Below are 23004 nucleotides of genomic sequence, written 5' to 3'. Positions count from 1 at the left end.
CCTGTTCCAACAGATATCCTTTGAATGGTGTTACAGTGCCGCCGTTGAATTGGCTCTATATGAACGAATTGGATTATTTTATGAATTATGATTATTATTAATTAATTGAATTCCAATTGGCTTGAATTGGACTTACTATCTAAGTGCCTTGAGATGACATTTGTTGTATTTGGCGCTATATAAATAAAAATGAATTGAATTGAATTGAACTAGATTCAGTTGTGGCTTGCACTGTTCTTGTTTGCAGACTCTTGCAAAATGATTCCATTTCCCACATGCTTTACATAGTACACCATAAGCTGGACAGTTGGCCTTGCCGTGCACAGTTCCACAGTAACGACATGTGTTGGTATGCGATGATTTTTGCCTAGTGTGTTCTGGCACACTTTGCTGTTTGCTTCCCCTTTGCCCCTGGCGACCGTCTCGTGACGCATAGTTGACGGTTTGCTGATCCTCGCCGGCAATTTTCTTAATTTGAGCTAAAGTTTGTTCACTTGCATGGCACATATCAACAGCTTGAGTCAATGTCAGTTTCGGCTTGCGCAGCATCCGAGCCTGTGCATTCGTATCTTTTGTGCCTATAACAAATTTGTCTCGGATTAAATCACCTCTCAGGCAGCCAAAGTCACAAGTGTCTGCTAGCTTTCTTAGCTTGGCTATGTATTGGTCTGTAGTCTCATTTTGGCTTTGTTTGCAATTGTTAAACACAAACCTTTTGTAGATCACATTTCTGGTCGGTTCAAAGTGTTTCTGTAATGCATCTAGGACTTTCTTCGGATCTCACCGGTCCGCGTCAGGCATGTGAAGGTGACGCTGCAGTTGATGGCATTCTTTCCCCATTACTGATAGCAGTGTGGCCAAGCGAACGTTGTTGTCTTTTTGGTCTAATCCAGTTGCGATTTCATAGGTATCCCATTGCGTGCGGAAAAACATCCAATTGTTGAACATATCGCCCTTCATGTCCATGGGCTCCGGGACTGGGATGTGATACGCCATTCTGAAAGTTGCTTTCTTTCTTCTGGTTTGAGTCAGATTTCTAGTCTGTTCCCCGTTTGTTCATATGTCCAAAAGGCATCCGGGTTAGACTTCTGACACTATGTTGAAGGATGCAGTCATGAGGCAGATGTAGAAGAATTCCGTGAGCTTTATTCAGATAACTTGCAGCACGTACAATTACAGCTTGCTTGCTCTCCTGCATTATCTAAGACTGGCTTGCTCTGTAGTAGTAGGCTGTATATTAGGCTTCTTCCTTAGAGTGCCACCTAGTGGCACTAGAACACTTTAACAAGCTTCACAAACTTTGTCACCCACAGGGATAAGCTCTTCAGCTCAATCAGCTGCATGTCCACGTCCTCTGTATCCATCCATTCAATCAGAGTAGCATCCAAATTATGTCCATCAAAGCTGTTGGGGTTGATCAAGAAAGAGAACATTGGTCCATACCTTTTTAAATCCACAAATGGCGTTTTGAACTCCGCCTCCAGCTGGCGCATGTACGTGGTTATTTCAGCGGTCCTGACATTGCGGGGGGGGGGGGGGGGGGACGACAGCTCTCGCAGGTGTGGGAAGTAGCAGAAAGTGAAAGTTGAAATGTCATCTGAGAATATCACCAGCTTACAGTCCATGTCTCAAACATGTCCAAAACAGTTTGTCCTGCACCTTGCAGTCTGAGATTGAGCCCGTTCAGATGTCCTGTAATGTCATAAGTTTCAATCCACTTCTCGTCCTCCAGTTCTGGATCATTTTGGCCCTTTTCAGACAAAAAGGCCATGACAGCATCAAAGCAGCTGACAAATCGATCCAGAACTTTTCCACAGCTCAGCCATCCCACTGCTGTGTGGAGGGGCAGATCTGTGTATGCACTGTCCAGCTCCTCCAGCAGGGCCTGAATCTGCCGCTGCATCACTGCCAATTCTTAAGTTAATAAGTTAATAATAATCTTTGCCACCGTGGCCATAACTTCATTGAGATCCGAATTTGACATTTTTGCACACAGATTTTCTTGATGCAGTGGAGTTTCATGATGGGGTGGCCGACTTTTTCTTCAATCAGTTTGACAGCTCCCTTTTGCCTCCCAACCATGACGGGGGGCGCCGTCTGTGGTCACTGCAAACACTTTGTCGATGCTAATCCCTCGTTCCTCAAAATGTTCAATTAAAGCCCTGGCTATGTCTTCACCTTTTGTTGTGTCAGGCATTGGCTTCAAGCAGCAAAGTTCCTCTCTGACAGTCGAATCACATACCTTGCCATGACTGCCAAACGCGGGATGTCATTCACGTCCACGCTTTCATCAAGTGCAATGCTAAAAACCGCAGCATCTCTTAATCCAGCTGTTTGCTGAACTCTGACATTTTTAGCCATTTCATCGATACGTCGCTGAACACTTCTGGCTGACATGGGAATGTCCTTTATTCGTGTCTTAATCGTGTCTTTATTTGGCAAGTTTTCAAAAAGAGCATCAGAGCAACTGAGAATAGCCTCCTTAATAAATTCACCATCTGTATACGGCTTCCCATGCTTTGCAATGCAATGGACAATGCCATAGCTTGCTTCTGTCCCGTGATCTTTAGCAGTGGCAAAAACTTTGAGGGAGCTTGTTTATCATACCTGGACACAGCACGTTTAATTGACTCCGTTTTGTCTACTTGGTCTTTGAAAGTCTTCTCGTGCTTCGTCTCAAAATGCCGCTTAACACTTGATGTTCGGCACACAACATTCTCAATTCAATTCATTTTTATTTATATAGCACCAAATACAACAAATGTCATCTCAAGGCACTTGAGAACTCCACTCTCAAAGCATAGAGTGCACACAGCACGGTCCTTCATAAATATCAAACCAAACTCTTGTGTCCATGAGGACTGGGATGCTCTAGTTTTGGCCTTCTTAGCAGCAGGTGTTGCCATTGTTTGAGGTCCAAATGATTCCCACGGAGGTTGAGCGGGAAGTTGCTGCGCGGGACCATGCAGACTGAATGTGATTGGGCATTACGAAGGCGGGGTCTGCGCAGGAAGTATTCTGCACCAACCTCGGTGGGAATCGTTATTAAGACGCAGTGCTGCAGGAGTTGGAAACGGGAGCTGTCACTAAAATCCAAGAAATCAGGCGCACGTCATAAAGCAACAGGTGCCAGTGTCTATGCTGCAGCGTGCCACAGGTTGCCACAGGTTGCCGACCCCGGCTCTATGGCTTCATTCTCTGACGTGCTTCGGTGTAGCAGCGTGCGCCGTGTATCGTTCCCCAATCGGGGCACTTTCGTTTTGAATAAATAAATATAAAAATGTTTTTTTGACTCCGAGTCACCACTAGCACTTTTAATTAACTTATTTTAACATATGAAAAAAAAAACACCGACAACTGGAAAATTTCAAACAACTTCAACTTGTAGCTCCTCATAATGAGAGGTGGAGGTGGGGGTGGGGTGGGTCATTCCAGGCACTGGCAGCACAACTATATCCGCTCAAATCTGTGAAACGCTTATCATATTACAATGCAAGTCAGTTGTTCGACTCGGCAACATACCCAGCTTTGATAAAACCACGGCCTCCTCTAATGGGTCCTGTCCAGGCAAAATATGACGACACATGTGAGCGAGCTAGCAGGGAAAAAAATAGCTTTTCAGTGCTGGAGCACGGACTTACGCAGATAAGGAACGTAGAGAGTGTTTTCTTTAGTGGCAAAATAAAAGATAAAGTTTGAAAATCCAATTTTTTAGAAATTTGTGAGTAACTAAACACTATTACATCAGAACTTAAGATTCTTGTTGGGCTATTATAATTATATTTTGATATACTTTTGGTGTGTCTGACGGAGTTGACACAAATCAGTTTTTAAGGTAAAAATGAATTTGTTAGAAATGTTTTTTAACCTCCAGCCAGCACCTTTACATGGTTAAATAGCAAAGATCTTTATCTACATGAATATTTAACTCTAATAAATATAGTGTAAATTTTCAAAAAAAGTTTTTTGTCCCGACTCACAAGAATCAGTGAGCTATTAAAATTCTTTGTCAAGAGTTTGTCTTCTTTGCTAATATCAGTTCTTTCTCTTACCACCAGGATATACTGAGGCGAAAGTTTATGGAGGGACTTCTTGCAAGACTGCAGTCAGCATTAAGTCGACAGCCACTTAATTTAGATTATTTATAGTTTTTGACTCATGAGTCAATCATGTTTGCCTCATTCTCTGAGCAAATTGGTGGAGTGTCCGATATTTTAGAAGCCCTCCAAAATGTCCATAATCTAGTGAGATTAGTGCCAACTCAATGAGTCGTGTGGATTATGAAACAGAATTCAGTCCAGGCTCCTCTCGTCCAAGAATTTCACTTGATAAAGAAACAGACACACATCTACCAGTTGCCTGCCTTGGAGTCTCAAGAAGGACAGTTTATCGCAGAATGCAAGAATTTAACTTGTCAGTGAGAGGATCATATAGTACAATGACTGACCAGGAGCTTGACCAGGTCATTTTGTCTATCAAACATCAAATGCCAAGTGCTGGCTACCGAATGGTTCAAGGAAATTTGCTCTCATTGGGTCTCCGTATTCAGTGGTGGAGGATGAGGGCTTCAGTGCACCGCGTTGATGCTGCAGGTATCTTCTCACGCATCACAGAACTAGGATGTGTTATGCGAAGAAGCTATTCCGTGCGAGGCCCCCTCTCCCTACTCCACATCGACACTAATCACAAATTAATAAGGTAAATTATCATGTTTAAATAAATGTCTACTCCATGTCCATGTTTTAGGAGACTTGTTCAGTTTTGAAATGATTTCAGGTGAGCTATTCAAATAAACCTTTAAAACAAATATCATCTTAAGGCACACGAAAAAAAACAGCATGTCATTACTGATTGTACACAGTGAATCATATTTATAGCAATACAGTTATGTAGACAAATTAGATATACTGACAGACTGTTTAATCTGGTTCAATTCAATTAAAAAATACTTTATTTATCCCAAAGGGAAATTAAATCATCATAATTGTATTTGAAGACATCATTGTTCAGATTGTGATTCCAAATGATCAAAAGGTCTCTAAGGATGGTCTTCAAGTTATCTAGTGCTTATTACCTCCGCCAAGGAGGTTATGTGATCGCCCGAGTTTGTCTGTTTGTCTGGATGTTCGTTCGTCTGTTCGTGCTGCTGCAATCTTGCGACCTGCCACAAGGTGGCGCGACCTCAAGGTGCCAAAGGCAAACAGAGCCAAAGCCAGACAGAATGCATAGTGCGCAGATTGAATGCATATTGCGCTGATTTGCTGTAATTAGCACAAGAAAAGATTGCAACGGCAAGCCAGTGTGCATAACTGCATATAGCGTAATGAGAACGGCAAACACTGCTTCCCGACAGAACACTGCTTCCCGACAAAACATTATAATAATAATAATATTAATAATAATTAATAACGGTGAACACTGCTGTTCAATAATGAATAGGGAGAAGGGAATGCCTCTTCTGCTGACAGCGCCAAAGAACAAGTAGCCCACATCAGGAACGTATGTCCATACATGGCTCGCTATCCACAGGTAGGTTGGCGGTTGGCGGAGGTCTGCACTCTCTGAGTGCATTTCTAGTTGTTAGTGTTTTCAATTTTCAAAATTGTCCAATGAAAAACACTATCTTGTCAATATCAATATAAAAATTGATGACAAAGGCTTTATAATTAACAACAAATTTCTGAGTTAATCTTTAAGAGAACTTATATATTACCATACAAAACTATTCCTAGGTAAACTTAACTGTAGTCAATACTAAAGAAAACTTGTTTCCCCTCCTTTAACAGGTACAACATGGTGATCTTTGGTGGAGTGGACCCGCCAACATGAGCAACATCAATATCAACAACAATCAACATTAAAAGATGTTGATTAGAGCATGTTGCCTTTATTTGTTAGAGTGGAGACAGACAGACATGAAATGAAGAAAATAAATAGTTTATAGTGATTTTTTTTCCAAGGCAAGGCAAGGCACCTTTATTTATACAGCGCATTTCATACCACAGGCAACTCAATGTGCTTTAAATAAAGACAAGGCATTTAAAAGAACAGCATAAAGCAGCAATTTAAAGAGAAAAAAAAATAGAATAAAAATTAAAAACACAGTTAAAAGCAATCAAAGAAGAGAGGAAAAAGAAAGATATAAACTCAACCATAAGCACACCGAAAGAGAAATGTTTTTAACCTGGATTTAAACGTGCTTACAGTTGGGGCTGATTTCAGTTCTGCTGGTAGTTTGTTCCAGTTGTGTGCAGCATAACAGCTAAAAGCTGCTTCACCGTGTCTAGTTTGAACTCTGGGCTCCACTATCTGACCTGAGTCAGCAGATCTCAGAGCTCTGCTGGGTTTATACTCAGCTAGCATGTCATTCATGTATTCTGGACCTAAACCATTCTGTGATTTGTAGACGAGTAGCAGAACTTTAAAATCTATTCTGTATCTGACCGGGAGCCAATGTAAAGACTTGAGAACTGGGGTGATGTGATGTGATCTCTTTGTTCTGGTTAAAACTCGAGCTGCAGCTGTTTGAGACTCTTTTGGGGGAGTCCAGTCAGAAGACCAGTACAGTAGTCCAGTCTGCTGGAGATGAAAGCATGAATCAGCTTCTCCTGATCTGTTTAGGACATGAAACCCTTCATTCTGGATATGTTCTTAAGTTGATAAAAGGCTGATTTGGTGACTGATTTGATATGATAGTTGAAGGTCAGGTCTGAGTCTATCAGCACGCCGAGGTTCCGGACTTGGTCTTTAGTTTCTAGAGACAGTGACTCAAGATGTTTACTGACAGCAAACCTCTTCTCTTTGTTGCCAAACACAATGACCTCAGTTTTTTCTTGATTTAACTGAAGGAAATTTTGGTTCATCCACTTTTTGACTTGCTCTAAGCAGTCGCACAATGACTCTATGGGACTGCAGTCATCTGGAGACAGTGCCAGATATATCTGTGTGTCATCTGCATAGCTGTGGTAGTTGACTTTAGAGTTCTTCAGAATTTGACCCAGAGGCAGCATGTATAGGGTGAACAGAAGGGGTCCAAGAACTGACCCCTGAGGAACTCCACATGTTATAGCCACTCGATCAGATTGATTATTTCCAATGGTCACAAAATAACTCCGCTCCTCCAAGTAGGACTTGTGAAAATTTTTCAGCTGCAGTTATTCTGACTGAATGGCATTAAAATATATTCAAGTTTTAGAGTTGGGGCGGATCAGGGAGTTGAGAACGTGGACGTTTTATGTTTTGCAAACGGGGAACAGGGAGAGCAAGCTTCATTTCAGTTCATAATCAGAGGTAATATTTGTTTTTGACATTTTTTAAATTCACCCAACCACATATTTTGTAGGGTAGAATGTATATTTGACCATTTAAAAGAATGCAATGCTAAACAATTGAATTAATTTTGTAATTACAGAATTGAACGACTTTGGTTACCAGCAAGTACCACAATGTTCTACATTCTCTGGAGGAGGATGGTCTGCTTGACATTTCTGATGTCATTCAGCTATTTGGCGTGCACTACATCTTTGTCCCACGACTGCAGGCAGACCTTGAAATCTTTATGAGAGGATGAAATAACCATTCTCTACTGACAGAGGAAGGATTGAGCCATGAACAGCTGTGGACTTTGGGGCATCTGCAAGATCTAGATGAGGGGGAGAGACTTGAGGTAAATGACAGATGTATAAAATCAATTCAAATAAATATGCTGGTTAAAAAAAACTGAAAATTCTGACATCAGGTCATTTGTATGGTGCCCATACCTGAGATGTGATTGTGATAAACAAATGTATTTATTGCATTATTTTTGGGTGATATGCAGTGGTCAGCTTATTTCTTTATGTTAATACATTCTTTTGAATTAGATGTTGATTGTGGTGAGTGTATGTAACAGATCCAAACAGACAGCTGTTAACACCAAAGATAAAACCTGTAAACATCACAATAGTAGCTCTTTTTGTAATTGTTTATTTAAACAATACACAGAAAATTGAAAAAACAATTATGAGTACAGTTTTCACCATTTTAAATAGTCTTTCTGTGTTTGGGCTTGAAGGACCCCCGGGACCCAGGGATTGACTGGGAGAGTGCTGTGGTCCCTGAGGTTGAGTGCCCACTGGATGAGGACACCCTGAGAGAACTTCAGAGAACCATCTTTCCACTAAATTATTCTGAACAACATGGCCGAGACATTGAATACCACACATGGTGTCAAAACAACACCATTTTACGATGAACAGACTGTTAAACTCTCACTGGGTCAACATGAGACATGGGCCAACGTTTCAGCAAGACTGGTCAGTTTTATCAGAACAGAACTATGGAAATGATTAATGTCTACTAGGACAGGGGCCTCCAAAGTTAGTCCTGAAGGGCCAGTATCCTGCATCTTCTAGTTCTCTCTCTGGTTGGACATACCCAGATCAAATGGTGGCTCATTAGCAGGCCTCTACAGAACTTGATATGCTGAGGAGGTAGTCACCACCAGGTCATTGAACCAAGAAGAGAACTAAAACGTGCAGGATACCTGCCCTTTGATGACTAACTTTGGATACTCCTGATCTCGGGGATAATTCATTTGATTCCCTGTTGATCTGAAAAGGCCACACCACTTACAAAGACAAATATTTAATGTCAGTTTTATTTCCAATGACAGAAGTAGAATTATTAACTCAAGGGAAATAATCTTAAGTCTTCATTTTGTTTGGAAGCCATTTTAAAATGTATGCAAAACAGTTTCTGTATTTTTAGCTCATTCTGTCCATTAAAATTAAACTGCAGTTAATGCTATAGTTCATTACTTACTAAGTAAAAACAACCACATCAATACTGCAAACATTTCATTTCCTAAGCTGGTGTAGTTTTATTTTTCGACCATTTTAGATTTTCTATTTCGTTAAGTCACCCAAGTAATTCTATAGACGTGACGTTGATGTTCGGCTTTTTTCTCTCAAATATTTGTGAAGCGGAAGCAGTTTGTAAATCAAGTTATATTTGTGTGTGCATCAGAAATACATTTGTGAATCTTGTCCTGCGCATTTGTGAATCGTACCCAGATAGCAGTGGACTCCGGGGCGGATCCGCCGTCCTGATCAACCGCTCACCCCGCCTCTCAACAGTGTTTCATCTCATCAGCGGACTCTAGGCGGATCCACACATCGTACGCGCTCTTTTCAAACCTCGGCTTCAGCTGCATTCGGAGTTGGGCAGCGACACGTAAAGTAATGTAGATTTGAGTTAGATCTTGATAGACACTAATAATATTTTGTCTATTATTGAAGCGAGATGACTTAAGTACACTGGTCAGTCATTTTAATATTCAATCCTGAGGATATTTGACGATTTAAAATTGCTGGTATGAGCGGTGTGTCAGAATAACTGGTAACAGTAAAGCTGGTTGAAATCTATCCGCTGGAAAACAGTTGTGTGTATGGAGTGAATATAAAGGAGTGTTTTTAAGGATGGTGAGGGGAGGCAGTGTAGGGGGGTTCTGCTGTAGTCTCCTGTAGTCTCCTGTAGTCTCCTGTGTCTTCAGCAGCTTAAGCTCGTGGTCGTTCTGACCGCACCAGTGGACCAGTCGATCTACTTCCTTTCTGCATCCAGGCTGGTCATTGTCCTGGCTGATAACAGTGGTCTTGTAAGCACACTTCAGGAGTTTAGTGGATGGGTCTGGTGCAGTCATTTGTCTGTAGTCATTTAATCCAGTGACAGTGTGTTTCTTGGGGCCCCAGATGATGAAGCATTTGAAGCAGGTGGGAACGTCATACAGTTTGAGACACTGGTAAAAGATGTGGTGAAGATGGGGCTAAGTTTTATCAGCACAGGTTTTTGGACAGAGATGGGAGACTCCATCAGGACCCGGCGCTGGATGCTTCATAGATTGTACGTGAAGGAAAGGGAGATAAAGTGCATACAAGGCCTCTGCAAGCTGAAAAGTATGAGATGCAGGTGATCGGCTTTTTCACACCGATCACATACTTTTTCATGGAAATCGGCCTGAAATGATCAGTGGCCGATTGATCGGAACACTGCTACTTATCAATTAAATTCCCTATGATCCCATTTCTAAAAGCAATAAAATATACAAGGCTATCCAATGCTCAGATGCTATAATAATAATGATAATAATACATAAGTTTTATATAGTGCTTTTCCAAATGCTCAAAGACGCTTTACATAAGGAACAAACAGAAAGCAGAGACAAAAACAAGACATTATAAACAAAAAGACAAGAGAAAAACACTGTTACAGACTTTAGGCACATAGGGTGGGGGAGGGGGGATTGCGGGGGACAGGAACATTTTATCAGGTGTTGTAGGGGATTTTGAACAGGTGGGTTTTGAGCTGGCTTTTGAATGAGGGGAGTGTATCGGAGTTCCGGATGGCGGGGGGCAGGGAGTTCCAAAGGGTAGGGGCAGCGATGGAGAACGCTCTGTCCCCAAGGGTGCGGTACTTGGTCTTGGTGATGGGAGTGAGGAGGTTTGCATCAGAGGAGCGGAGATGTCGAGTGGGGGAGTAGGGGTGGAGGAGGTTTGTAAGGTATGGAGGTGCAAGGTTATTGAGGGCTTTAGGTGATGAGAAGCAGGGGCGGACTGGGGGAGAAAAGTGGCCCGGGAGTTACTGTCAGACCGGCCCACTCAGTACACGGCATGCGGCCCAATACACGGCGCGCGGCCCACTCAATACACGGCGCAATACCCACTCAATGCATCGCACGTCAGTGGTCTACTTGCACAAATATCCATACACTTAACATTATTTTGGGTGAATACAAAGAAATAACATCATATATGTTTTTTTAATAACTTTTGGATCCACCAATTTGCCTGGATGGACACATGAAATAAAATGATACCTGCTCTTGTAACACTCCAAGGTAGGTATAGTTTGCTAGATGAATATGCTTAATTCTGCTCAGATGACAGAGCCTTAAGGAATGAATGTCAGCAGAGAAAGACCAAACAATAAAGAAACTGGAATCAGAGGGTATAATTAGTATGAACTATATTGTAGAAATGGACAGAACAGAACAGAACAGAACAGAATATACAATGGGGTGTGAACATCAGTGGGATCAGTGGTGTTGCATGCTGGGTGTGTGATTGTGTGTAGGCATGTTGAAGGTGCATAACAAAACAATAAGTTAAATAACAGAACATAAACTAACTCTGCTGGCACATGTGCATTTAAAATAATAATAGTCATAAATAATTATTTATAATTATAAATTATAAATTAAATTATAGATTATAAATAATCTCAGAGATCGCATGAAACACCGATGGCGGTGTCTTAGCTCTGTGTTTTGGTAACCCAGCTTGACCGTCGGAGCCCAGTCCATGGACTCAGTAGCCAGCAACGCGCTGGGGCAGCCTTCAAAACAAAGCCCAAACGTAGCCCGTATTACATTACTGTTGATTGGCATTTAACAACATAATACTTTACTGCACTACTACTAAACAGTTAGATTTCGCACATACCTTTGACGAAGTGGTCACCGCAGACACGAGCATTTGCAGATTCAGCTCCTCCAGTCTGTAAACGTCTAGTTAGCTATCCACTTTTTGCGGCGTTGTTCTGTGAGTTTTTTCCATTTCTCACCTCTACGGGCGATTACCTTAGGTACTCGATAGTAACCCTTTCCCTTCTCTCGGTTAGACTGATTGCTACATCCAAAAACGGCACAAAACCGAGGCATTTTGGGCAAAAAAGTGGCAGACAAAACACAGGGTTTTCAATGGGCTCCAGCTCAGGTTGCCCACCACTTAGGTTCGCGCGCTTAGAAAATACGGAAGTGACGTCAGTGAAACCCTCCTGGCGCAAGTGTGTATGGGAGTAGGCTAGACTGATTGACATTATTATTATTGTTATTATTATTAACAATAATAAAGATACAACTTTATTTACATACAGATTGACATTTAATAACACCTAAAAGACTGACAGAAGAAATTACATGAGTAAAGAAAATAAACACCATGAGTGTGAATACAGATCGCAATGAAGTGATATAAAAGTGAGTCAGTGCATTAGTGATAAGTATGTGTTGACGGGTTACACAACATTTCCGTGCCATACTGTGATGACCTGTCAAAGAATGGGCCGAATCACGATTACAATGGGCTGGTTGGTGTGTGACATGGGCCGGTGACAGGCCGGCCCATTTTCGTCAGCCCACCGGGGATTTCCCCGGTATCCCCGATGGCCAGTCCGCCCCTAATGAGAAGGATCTTGAAGTTGATTCGCTGTTTTATTGGAAGCCAGTGAAGTTGATGAAGGATGGGAGTGATGTGTTCTCTGGAGGGGGAGTGAGTGAGCAGTCTATAGGATCCAGTCTCTCTTAAGTCTGTACAGGGAACAGCTTCATGTGTGTCATATGCTCCTAATGGCATAAAGCGTGTTTTAACATTTCTGTATAATCCATCGAGAATAAATTTGAACTCTTGCTCTTTTCTTAGTTCCATTTTAGATTTCCTCCCTGGCAGCGATTGGGGGCCAAGACACAAAACGTGTGACATGGAACATCCTGGTGTTTGTGCCAGCTCTTTTAAGTGAACTCAATTCCACTTAATTGGTTGTATCCAACCAATCATATGATCACAAGGATCATACTCTAATGTCCCATATATCTCCAGGGAGGGTGGTGGAGGTTACTGTCCTGGTATGGAGGATGAGGGAGGCAGGGAGAGCAGTACAGCACAATGGATAGCAGATGAGATGAAGTACCCAGAGAGAACACATGCATGTACAGGGAGAACATGCAAAGCACATACAGAAAGACCCCTGGCTGGATTCTAACGCCTGCAACAGTGCTACCAACTGCACCACTGTGCAGCCTCAGAACTGTAAATTTACTGTAATAATAACCCAATTTTAGGTCTTTTGCAGCTTCACAATAAATCATTTGTATAAGGCTAAACTGGTGGGGTTTTATGGAGTCATTTCTAGTTGGAAGCAAGTTTTTATCTGTGTCTACTTTTGTAAATTAAGTCATAACAAATAAAGGTTCTGGACCAAATGAGTCCACCTCCATTATAAGTATCATAAACGGATCCGTTCCGGTGTGCCAGTGGACTCCGATGCGGGTCCGTTTTGCGGATCCGTTCCAGGGCCTACCCTAAAACCGGAACGGATCCGGAGTCCGTTTGCTATCTGGGTGTCCTGCGCATGTGTGGACATTGAGACTGATTTAGCTCCATATGTTCACTTTAGTGAGTGACTCATACAAAGTGGAGTCAGTAAAAGGAATCGCGTGTCCCGTCAGTGCTCCGCAGAGCAAAGAAATGTGCGCGTTTATCACGTGACTGAAAGACTTTGAACCAGCAGCGCAGCTGATTCTGACAGGCAGATCCGGGAGGAGAGGGGGAGAGAGGTGGGGGGGCAGGGATCCTGGACAGGAAATCCCTGAAAAGAGGCTTGGAACTGACGCTGCTGACACAAACCGGGAAGCCGGGAGGAGGCGATAAGCTGCTGCTGTGGGAGGAGGAGAGCTCTAACCCTAACCCCAGCTTCATGGAGCTTCATGGCGGAGCCGCAGACAGCAGCTGCAGCCGGGGGTAACGCAGAGCTTCACGGTGCAGGTGAGTGACTCAGTCAGGTCCTCAGACCCCCTGTGGGGGTGCACACAGGGTTCATGCAGAAGGAAAGGGGCCAGCTTCATTAACATGATCAGAGCCACGTGAACATGATACTTAATGAGAAGTAACTGTAACTGTAACTATAACTGTAACTGTAACTGTTACAGTGGCAGGGTACAGTATCACTGTAAAAGACTGTCTGTGTTTGGAGGGGATGTGTTGATTTATTTTTCTGTTAAAATTTGATCAACTAAAAACTATCCACTTAACTAAGAAGCTGATACATTGATGGTCATATTTAGCGTTAGTTTCAGCCTTCTGCTGAACACAGTGAGATGATGAACATATGAACATGTTATGAGTCCAGTCAGACTTCTGAATGCATGTCAGCTGTGGTGCATCAGCCTGCAGGTCCATGTAAAACCTGGTGTCTGAAAGCAGGGAAACGCATGGTGCATCAGGTCAGGGAGAGTGGGCTGCTGTGGTGCTGAGGGGCCTTTTTACAGGATGGGCTCGGTGTCATGTGTGCACCTCAGCCCGTGAGGGGAAATGGAATGAGCCGAGGGGATCACAGAAGGAGCAGAGGCAGACAGGAAGCAGTATACCTCACACTCACACTGCACACGTGCAGCAGGATTTCAGATAGATCAACATGCTGCATAGATACAGGAGGAGACGTGTCACTGATGCAGCACAATAAAGTACACACAGTGGAGCAAAAATATGTATGAAAAAACATTCAACACAAGACCACCAGGAGCTGGGCAGGGATTGGTCCAATGTTCCAATGCAGTTTGATCATAAACAGATTTATTTAATTAAGCAGACATCAACAGTATTATAACAGCTGTTCATCACTGTGTTCACACACAGTCATTAAGCACACATCAACATTATTATAACAGCTGTTCATCACTGTGTTCACACACAGTCATTAAGCAGACATCAACATTATTATAACAGCTGTTCACTGTGTTCACACACAGTCATTAAGCACACATCAACATTATTATAACAGCTGTTCATCACTGTGTTCACACACAGTCATTAAGCACACATCAACATTATTATAACAGCTGTTCATCACTGTGTTCACACACAGTCATTAAGCACACATCAACATTATTATAACAGCTGTTCATCACTGTGTTCACACACAGTCATTAAGCACACATCAACATTATTATAACAGCTGTTCACTGTGTTCACACACAGTCATTAAGCACACATCAACATTATTATAACAGCTGTTCATCACTGTGTTCACACACAGTCATTAAGCAGACATCAACATTATTATAACAGCTGTTCATCACTGTGTTCACACACAGTCATTAAGCACACATCAACATTATTATAACAGCTGTTCATCACTGTGTTCACACACAGTCATTAAGCACACATCAACATTATTATAACAGCTGTTCATCACTGTTCACACACAGTCATTAAGCACACATCAACATTATTATAACAGCTGTTCACTGTGTTCACACACAGTCATTAAGCACACATCAACATTATTATAACAGCTGTTCATCACTGTGATCACACACAGTCATTAAGCAGACATCAACATTATTATAACAGCTGTTCACTGTGTTCACACACAGTCATTAAGCACACATCAACATTATTATAACAGCTGTTCACTGTGTTCACACACAGTCATTAAGCACACATCAACATTATTATAACAGCTGTTCATCACTATGTTCACACACAGTCATTAAGCACACATCAACATTATTATAACAGCTGTTCATCACTGTTCACACACAGTCATTAAGCAGACATCAACATTATTATAACAGCTGTTCACTGTGTTCACACACAGTCATTAAGCACACATCAACATTATTATAACAGCTGTTCATCACTGTGTTCACACACAGTCATTAAGCACACATCAACATTATTATAACAGCTGTTCATCACTGTGTTCACACACAGTCATTAAGCACACATCAACATTATTATAACAGCTGTTCATCACTGTGTTCACACACAATCATTAAGCACACATCAACATTATTATAACAGCTGTTCACTGTGTTCACACACAGTCATTAAGCACACATCAACATTATTATAACAGCTGTTCATCACTGTGTTCACACACAGTCATTAAGCAGACATCAACATTATTATAACAGCTGTTCACTGTGTTCACACACAGTCATTAAGCACACATCAACATTATTATAACAGCTGTTCATCACTGTGTTCACACACAGTCATTAAGCACACATCAACATTATTATAACAGCTGTTCACTGTGTTCACACACAGTCATTAAGCACACATCAACATTATTATAACGGCTGTTCATCACTGTGTTCACACACAATCATTAAGCACACATCAACATTATTATAACAGCTGTTCATCACTGTGTTCACACACAGTCATTAAGCACACATCAACATTATTATAACAGCTGTTCACTGTGTTCACACACAGTCATTAAGCACACATCAACATTATTATAACAGCTGTTCATCACTGTGTTCACACACAGTCATTAAGCACACATCAACATTATTATAACAGCTGTTCATCACTGTGTTCACACACAGTCATTAAGCACACATCAACATTATTATAACGGCTGTTCATCACTGTGTTCACACACAGTCATTAAGCACACATCAACATTATTATAACAGCTGTTCACTGTGTTCACACACAGTCATTAAGCACACATCAACATTATTATAACAGCTGTTCATCACTGTGTTCACACACAGTCATTAAGCACACATCAACATTATTATAACAGCTGTTCATCACTGTGTTCACACACAGTCATTAAGCAGACATCAACATTATTATAACAGCTGTTCATCACTGTGATCACACACAGTCATTAAGCAGACATCAACATTATTATAACAGCTGTTCACTGTGTTCACACACAGTCATTAAGCACACATCAACATTATTATAACAGCTGTTCATCACTGTGTTCACACACAGTCATTAAGCACACATCAACATTATTATAACAGCTGTTCACTGTGTTCACACACAGTCATTAAGCACACATCAACATTATTATAACAGCTGTTCATCACTGTGTTCACACACAGTCATTAAGCAGACATCAACATTATTATAACAGCTGTTCATCACTGTGTTCACACACAGTCATTAAGCACACATCAACATTATTATAACAGCTGTTCATCACTGTGTTCACACACAGCCATTAAGCAGACATCAACATTATTATAACAGCTGTTCACTGTGTTCACACACAGTAATTAAGCACACATCAACATTATTATAACAGCTGTTCATCACTGTGTTCACACACAGTCATTAAGCAGACATCAACATTATTATAACAGCTGTTCATCACTGTGTTCACACACAGTCATTAAGCACACATCAACATTATTATAACAGCTGTTCATCACTGTTCACACACAGTCATTAAGCAGACATCAACATTATTATAACAGCTGTTCATCACTGTGTTCACACACAGTCATTAAGCACACATCAACATTATTATAACAGCTGTTCATCACTGTGTTCACACACAGTCATTAAGCACACATCAACATTATTATAACGGCTGTTCACTGTGTTCACACACAGTCATTAAGCACACATCAACATTATTATAACAGCTGTTCATCACTGTGTTCACACACAGTCATTAAGCAGACATCAACATTATTATAACAGCTGTTCATCACTGTGTTCACACACAGTCATTAAGCACACATCAACATTATTATAACAGCTGTTCATCACTGTGTTCACACACAGTCATTAAGCACACATCAACATTATTATAACAGCTGTTCATCACTGTGTTCACACACAGTCATTAAGCAGACATCAACATTATTATAACAGCTGTTCACTGTGTTCACACACAGTCATTAAGCACACATCAACATTATTATAACAGGTGTTCATCACTGTGTTCACACAGTCATTAAGCACACATCAACATTATTATAACAGCTGTTCATCACTGTGTTCACACACAGTCATTAAGCACACATCAACATTATTATAACAGCTGTTCATCACTGTGTTCACACACAGTCATTAAGCACACATCAACATTATTATAACAGCTGTTCATCACTGTGTTCACACACAGTCATTAAGCACACATCAACATTATTATAACAGCTGTTCACTGTGTTCACACACAGTCATTAAGCACACATCAACATTATTATAACAGGTGTTCATCACTGTGTTCACACAGTCATTAAGCACACATCAACATTATTATAACAGCTGTTCATCACTGTGTTCACACACAGTCATTAAGCACACATCAACATTATTATAACAGCTGTTCATCACTGTGTTCACACACAGTCATTAAGCACACATCAACATTATTATAACAGCTGTTCATCACTGTGTTCACACAGTCATTAAGCACACATCAACATTATTATAACAGCTGTTCATCACTGTGTTCACACACAGTCATTAAGCACACATCAACATTATTATAACGGCTGTTCATCACTGTGTTCACACACAGTCATTAAGCACACATCAACATTATTATAACAGCTGTTCATCACTGTGTTCACACACAGTCATTAAGCACACATCAACATTATTATAACAGCTGTTCATCACTGTGTTCACACACAGTCATTAAGCACACATCAACATTATTATAACGGCTGTTCATCACTGTGTTCACACACAGTCATTAAGCACACATCAACATTATTATAACAGCTGTTCATCACTGTGTTCACACACAGTCATTAAGCACACATCAACACACATCTGAGAGAGACTATCACCTGGCACCGGAGCACAGCTTTAACCCTGTGCTCCGGTGATTGGTGATCAGCCACAGGTGAGGGTGGTCAGAGAGCGCTCCTCCAAGCTGCTCCACCCAGCCTGAAAACAACAAAGAAAAACCAGCCAGCACCCAGGACAAAAGAATATATAAATAAATAAAAGAATATAATCACCTTACAGGGAAGCCAGTAAATGAACCACCGATCTTCTATTTGCTTTTCCTCTTGAGCTACTGTTTTACCCACGTAAAACGTGCTTTCTGCCTTTTTTTTTTCATTCGAGAAAAGTAATGTGAATAAGTTATTTCTGCTGCATTTACTCGATGCTGGCTGTGTGTACAAATCTGTGTTGAATGTTTGATTATCATGGTGAATACATATAAGATGCCATTATTGTCACATGTGTCACTGACCCCCCTGATCAATGTGCATGTTGTTGGAGTCATTATCACCTCTGAACTGTCTCCCTGCCTAAAGGGAGAGTTAGCCCCGGGGGAGCTAACGCTAGCTTCTTCTGTTAGCTGCATCTCGTCATCTCCAACTTGTTCGATAAATGACTTTTTCCCTTTCCTGTTCTTTTTGGACGCCATCTATGCCCCTTTTCCCTTCTTTTCGTGCAATTCACTAGATAGTTAAATCACTTTGGGGCAGTTTTATTAACTCTTGTCGAGATCTCTCTCACTAAGCTGCCATCCCCTCTAGACCCAACTGTTTGTATTAATAGGGATATAAATAAATATAATATTATAATAATACATATAAATCATTACGATGCTGCAATTATGAAAAAAGAGGACTGTGACCAGAAAAATATTAGTTGTACAAATAAGTAGGTAAATATCTTCCTGCTATTTGTATCAATCTGCACAAAGCTCGAACAGCCCAACATGGGAGTCATCTATGTCTCAAATCAAATTAAAGTGAATCAAATCAAATAGGCTAATATGTTTTAGATTGAATAATTTTAAAATCTGTGTTAAGCCCAATATCAGCTGTATAGAATAGATTTCAGAAAATAGCGACAAATTTTATGCTCACTTTCATCCCCTGCCCATGTGTATATGAGATAAACTACACTGAATGGTTATATAATGTAACATACCAATGTTAAGATGTTGACTCAACTGATGTTGAAGAGCAGCGTGCACGGATATATGTACATGCGCTCACAGATGGTGTCAATTATTGACCAATCATAAACTCAATTTCAGCTGCTGGGTATCTACGGTCAAAGATGGCAATGAATTTTAATTTTCTTAGTGAACATGATAGAATAAGGAAAATTGTATTGCGCTTGTATTCCTAAGTTGTTCAACTCTAGTGTTGAACTCGTGTAGTCAAACAAAATAGAATCCATTTTTCCATTTTTGATGAACAAATGACACACAGATTATTTAGCCTACCTAAACCTGCATTACTTCAGCAACTCGTTTAATAATTTCCCACTAGCTGTTAAGTGCTTTTAGTGGTTAAATGTAACATATAGAGCGGGTTTGAGATAAATGCATGGAGAATGAAGAAATCCAAAATGGCAGCATGTCCTTTTATCTGCTCAGTCTGTTTTAACTGTCCGTTTGAACTATTTTTTAATGAATTTTAGTGCCTTTCTCACTCTTAAAAAGAGTTTTAATGTTGCTGTTTGCTAATTTACTTTCAGTATTTCACATGTTTTGGAACTGTGGCCCATTTTCCCTGTTTATTTTTTCTGACCTTTGGCCACCTCCATCTACTCAGAGACCTGTCCTCTTGTTGTTGCTAACTAGAGATCCAGGGATTGGCCACAGTTTGGCTTGTCTTCAGCCTAGAACTGTGGCAGTGGTACAGCAACAGGATACAAAGCAAGTCAGCAACACAGAGACCCAGCTCCTGCTGCGGTGTGCTTTGCTCTTAGCCAGGAATTATAACAGCAACTCAGCTACACTGGCGACTTTGGTTTGAGTTGCATGCTGAAAGCTCATTCTGAGGCCTGTGCTTTTCAGCTGAAGCCCTCTTTACCACTCTGAGGTCTGAACGCTGAGAGTTGTGAACATTGGCATTTCTTATGACTTTATTGTGTTTACTGACCGTGTGGGACTTGAGGGCAAATGATCATTCCTAGTTTAGTACATCTAAAAATGTGTTTAGCTTGTTGGACATTGCTCATGGATGCACTTGGACTATGGCTACTGTACAACCTGTGCAACCAGCAACATATTCGGCACAGGACGTGAATTTATCATCCGACCTGCCCAGAGACTCATCCAAAGTTCACAGCCTTCTCGCTTTGCATTATTACCTCATGTTCTGTGAGTGATCTTGCTTGGTTTATATCTAGTAATGTGCAACCTGACCCTGGTCCTGTTGCAGTGTATCCAGAAACCATCTCATTTTAAATTCTTGTCTGGTCTTAAAATTGTTCATCTTAATGTGTGAAGATTGTTATCCAACATGGACATGGTTAGGATCTCATTTAAATCAACAGATTTAATCTCAATGGGACTTTCCTGGTTAAATAAAGGTTGATAAATAAATAATAACTATGTAGCACATGGGTAGGTATTAAAAGCATTTTATGCTTTGTTCCTGCAAAGGCCTATTTTGATTGAAAGTTTTATTAGGTTGCTCTGTTTTTGAAAAAAATATTTTCAGTTATAATTCCCTACTGTATAAACTAATTCATTATTGTACTGGAAATGATGTTGTATTTCATGTATCTACACTTTTTCGTTGGTTATATTTGTCCTACCACCTGTAACTAAACCAATAAGCCAGCAAACTGACTTGAGCTGCTAATGCTTATTACCTTATAATAACTTAATCATAACTTACCTGGTAGTCCTGCATATATATCTATTCGTGTCTTTCCAGTGACTTTAAGTAATGACACAAAGTTTACTTTATGTTTGCTCTGAATGCACCATAAGATAATTCCTCAGCTTTGAGTTCAACAACATCTGAGAATCTGTGCTCATATATTCATGTTTGGCTTTGGGCTTTGAGATGATGTCATGTCAGTGGGAGTCAGTAGATCACTTTGCAGGGACAAAGACTGTTTTCTAGTCACAGCTTAGTGGCTTTCTCCCTCTCTATTTCCACTATCCATTTAGCAGCATGGCCCTCAGTATTTTCCTCAGAATAGGGCTTTTTCCACCTTGAAATATTCATCTGTTTCTGTCACAAGAAATCGTTCTTCTCAGAGGCTTTAATATGAATATTGATATCTTGATATAATGATAACATGTCTCCTTGTACTGCAAGTGGTATGTGGCAACTCTGCATGAGGAATAGTCTGGAAAAGAACATGTCTGGATTTGCTGAGGAATGCAACATGCTCATGCTGCCTGTGGCACAATGCAACTATAGCCTGTCATCAACATGTCGAAGCAGTGTTTTACTATACAATCTTATCATATATACATATATATATGTATATATATATATATATATATATATATATATATATATATATATATATATATATATATATATATACATATACATGTATATATATTTATACATTATTTTTGTCTTTTTTTTCAGAATAAAATTCTCCTAAGAGTCAGGAGTCTTAATGGTTCTTTTCATATGTCGTCTTGAAAGCAGATTTAGTGTCGCGCTCCTTTTTCAATGGTGAGCATTGACTACAACAGAATATAAAGGTAACTTACTGAATATTGGTGTATATACCAATTCAATTCAATTCAGTTTTATTTATATAGCGCCAAATACAACAAATGTCATCTCAAGGCACTTAGATAGTAAGTCCAATTCAAGCCAATTGGAATTCAATTCATTGTAATCATTATTATTTTCAAAATAATCCAATTCATTCATATAGAGCCAATTCAAAAACTTTTTCCTAGCTAAGGAAACCAACAGATTGCACTGAAAACTTGTCTTCAGTCCAATCTCCCGTCCTGAGCGCGCCTGAGGCGACTGTGGAGAGAAACGACTCCCTTTGAACAGGAAGAAACCTCTGGCAGAACCAGACTCAGGAAGGGTGGCCATCCGCCTCCACCAGCTGGGGTTTGAGAAGACAGAAAAGAGGGGACAACAAACACTGTAACACCATTCAAAGGATACCTGTTGGAACAGGGAAACACGAGTTAATGACCACAATAATGTCACATATACATAATATCATTTGAGAAATTAAACGGGGGAAAAAAGAGAGTAAAGTGAGGAAAGGTGTGACAGATGAGGGCCCCCAGCAGTCTGGGCCTATAGCAGCTTAACTATGGGATGTTTCAGGATCCACACCCAAGCCAACATGTTCAGAGACAGCTTCTACCCCCCAACAGGTTTCTGAACTGCTTTGTTCGGCATTTTCTTTTACTGCCACGCTCTGGTTGACCACCCTCACTGCTTTAATATCTATCTGGACATTTTTCGTCTGTCATCCTGCAGCCTTGGTCAAAAGTATTGCTCATGTTGGCTTTCTTTAGATATAACAGAACATTTTCTTTTCTATGTCATTGGAACTTTTTCACTCACTGGACCCGGTAATCCTTCTTGACCTGCCTGCCACCACATGCCTAAACCATAATATGAGTATACCATAATGGAGAGTTGCTTTCTCCAAAAATCAGGTGAAGAATCAGCTAGCCTGCAGGTCCAGATGGTGTCAAGCCAGGGTCCTGAAGGTCTGTGCAGAT

General features: G+C 40.6%; 1 protein-coding gene across 3 annotated transcripts in view; it reads left to right on the top strand.

Annotated features, from left to right (window-relative positions):
* Positions 1-13418: 13418 nt before the first annotated feature.
* Positions 13419-23004, top strand: part of LOC142390074 (rho guanine nucleotide exchange factor 10-like protein) — a 201216-nt gene continuing 191630 nt past the window's right edge. For all 3 annotated transcript variants that reach the window (XM_075475443.1, XM_075475444.1, XM_075475442.1), the window contains exon 1: positions 13419-13577. The gene's annotated coding sequence lies outside the window, so the exon portion shown is untranslated. The remainder of the gene's footprint in view (positions 13578-23004) is intronic.

The sequence above is a fragment of the Odontesthes bonariensis genome, chromosome 10, assembly GCF_027942865.1.
Source record: "Odontesthes bonariensis isolate fOdoBon6 chromosome 10, fOdoBon6.hap1, whole genome shotgun sequence".
Taxonomy (NCBI): Eukaryota; Metazoa; Chordata; class Actinopteri; order Atheriniformes; family Atherinopsidae; genus Odontesthes; species Odontesthes bonariensis.
Note: the sequence above shows the minus strand (reverse complement) of the source record. Positions and strands in the feature narration are given on the sequence as shown.